This window comes from Aulostomus chinensis, chromosome 12 (genome assembly GCF_037954235.1).
Source record: "Aulostomus chinensis isolate RoL2024-O1b breed Wild chromosome 12, RoL_Achi_v1.0, whole genome shotgun sequence".
NCBI classification, from domain to species: domain Eukaryota; kingdom Metazoa; phylum Chordata; class Actinopteri; order Syngnathiformes; family Aulostomidae; genus Aulostomus; species Aulostomus chinensis.
Window position 1 is genome coordinate 20545207 of NC_141331.1, and position 2931 is coordinate 20548137.

General features: G+C 37.8%; 1 long non-coding RNA gene across 1 annotated transcript; it reads left to right on the plus strand.

Annotated features, from left to right (window-relative positions):
• Window positions 1–1662: 1662 nt before the first annotated feature.
• On the plus strand, window positions 1663–2686 carry LOC147252457 (uncharacterized). Its single transcript, XR_015118800.1, has 3 exons — window positions 1663–1776; window positions 2305–2365; window positions 2608–2686. It is a non-coding gene; the product is annotated as an uncharacterized LOC147252457 (long non-coding RNA).
• The last annotated feature ends 245 nt before the right edge of the window (window positions 2687–2931 follow it).

Sequence of the window (2931 nt, forward strand, 5' to 3'; positions counted from 1 at the left end):
GATATCTGTAATGAAGATGGCCTCAGAAATATTAAGGCCCTCCAAAAAAAATTGCACTTTGCCCAGCAAATCCTTTTTCTTTCACTAACAGTGGTGCACTGCTATGTGCACTTATGGAGTTCCCATGGAGTCAACTCTCTTCCCATCTCTTATTGAAGCTATCGAGTTGTATACCTGGTAGCAGTAGTTTGTTTCGTGTCTAAATAATAAAGTCTACTGAATAAAATTAAAGAAACAACAGGTTGGTAGGTTTTCAGATTCTCACGAAGGATAAGGATACTATTGAACTGTGATGTATTTTTACTGTGCTGATTAGTCTGCACATAGAGTGAAAGATGTACTCATTAGTGAATATATAGTCTGTTCAGATCTAAAACCTCCAATGACTGTAGTCATCGGGCAAGCTGTCTGATGTGGGATTTTTGCCAGCAAGCTGCTGTTTAAACTGTTCAAACATATTTATCATCAGATTTGATCCCTGGAGATCATCAGATCTGCGGGGGTTTTGTTGTTATTTCAGTCTGTTCTGCTCCATGAATGTAATGATGCTCTCTCTCTCACCGTTGACCACCTTAACTGTGGATGCAGAAGAATGTCCCACAAACACATTTAAATCACCAGTCAACACTAATCTGCTGTGCAGATGAGGGGAACATGGACTCCATAAATTCATGTCCTCAGCTGTACTTATTCATGGCTGTTTTGAGTATAATATGTGCCTCACAATGCATTTATGGAGTGAAAAATGATGACAAAATTTGGGCTGTTTAATATGTACATACATACAGATATGTGCATGCGCACATGTGTGTATGTTTGTGTGTGTGTGTGTGTGTGTGTGTGTGTGTATGTTTGTGTGTGTATGTGGTGTCTGAGAAAGGATCTTGTTATGGCTTGTTCCTTCAGCCTCAGATGACGCATGTGTGTATTACACAAGGGGACATTTATTTAAAGATTCCTTCTGTCTTTGACATTGTGCCACAAAAAATATAATTAGCATGTTCTAATACTTAAAATGACACCTACTCTTCTACTTCATCAAAAATTCTAGTTTGCATGGAAATTTAAATACTTTTTGTTTCATATGGTTAACTGCTGGACACAAGATGTCTCCTACTTCTCTAGAAAGGTAATTGTCATGGTTTGTGCAACAGAGACTTCAAAGTTTTACATACCTGTGTTTACACACTAAGAAATGCTGAGTTATTTTGGCAACCCAATTTAAGGGTTACTAGTGTTGAGTTAAATTTTTGGGTTATTTTTTATAAAGAGTAAGCCAATTTATGGGTTATAGGGCTATTATTTTAACCCAATTACCAAACCCCATAGGTTTTCAAGGTTATGCACCATTTTTGGGTTGTTTCTCAGAGGGGAACCCAATTTTGGGTTAGCGGCTTGTTTTTTTTTTTAATTTAAAAAGTTATTTTTTTCTTGAAGGGGAGTATATTATGGAGTAATCTCATTAACATTATTTATAATCACATTTTATGTACATGAAATGCATCCTTGCTGTATATGACTACTATGACCATACACTGTAATGTTGGTAATAACAATAACAATAATAATAATAATAATACTAACAATGGCTGTCTGCCATTTAAAATAAATTGGGCCTGGAATCCTAGAAGAAGACGAAGAAGCAGCAGTGCAGTGGGTATAGTTTGGAGTTCTCAACTTGTCAACTTCTCAACTTCTCAACCGCCTTGTGGCCCCTGTGTTTCTCCTGATTCCTGATGTGAACTCCATTAAAAGGATTCACCTCTTGTATTCAAGGTATGAATATGTTGTTAGCGAAGATTGTATAACATTAAACGCTTGTACAGTATTGATATCATGTAAACTTTTTTTCTGTGTCCATGTGTCCCTGTTGCTAACATAGTTTAGCACAATTCGTTAAACAACATTTGGGGTTTCGTGTTGTTTCGCACTTCTCTTTCATCTTTTGGTCTCAACTTAGTTATAGCATGCATTGGTTTCGGCTTGTTGAAAATGACCACCCGTACCACGGTTAACAGTGAAGTTGTAACTAGGCGGCGTTAGCTGTGGCCACTGGCAACTAGCTGGTCACTATGTGGCCGCGGCTACGCAGCCCTCCAACAGGTAAAAACTACATAGAACTGTCGTGCCGTGCCCAGTGTAGCAGGTAAAAGACTCGGTCCCCAGTGTGCTTACCCCGTTAGGCAAGTTGTGCCTTTTTTTCAGCTGTATGGTATGGCTCCCACTCGCTTAGTGAGATGTAAACAGTGGGTTCGATGGTTAGATTATTGTCAAGCTCTTCATTGCTCTGTCTTTTTCCCCCAGGTCATTTTAATGGACAGCTTCGTCACTGCTAAGCTAGCAGAGGGGCAGTTGCCTGATCTCGGTGAGCATATTCCCCCTTTCAACCGTGACAAAAGTAATGTGCCCATTTGCTGGTTCATCAAAGTTTCTGTGTTAGGCAGTGGGGCAAGCGTATCAATACAGCCTGTATTAAAATATTGCCAGAGCATCCATTAAGTAATTAAAGCTTGTATTGATAATGATAAAGCATTGGTCAGTGATTCGTAATTGTATCAACTTGTGCATATTACTCATGTATTGTTTTTTGTTTTTTTTGTCTTCCAGAACAAGACGTAGACAAAGAGGCATTTCTTCTTTTAGATGAAGATTCAATCAAAAACCAACAAGTGGTTTATCAGAGAGGGACCAGATTTTTCAAATTTTTCAAAACTGCATTGCTGAATTGGGAGACTTTAGTAACTGTGTAAACCACCACTGTTCTGAAAATGTTTGACATAAGTCAGATCCAATGATGGAATTTTCTTTAATGTTGGAGAATGCTTTGTGTTTTTATTTCCAGTTAAGTTAAATTTCTGTCAAATGTCTGACAGTTGTTTTGTAAAATAAATACATATTCTTGTAAAAATTGTCATTCTCATTTTTTGCTTT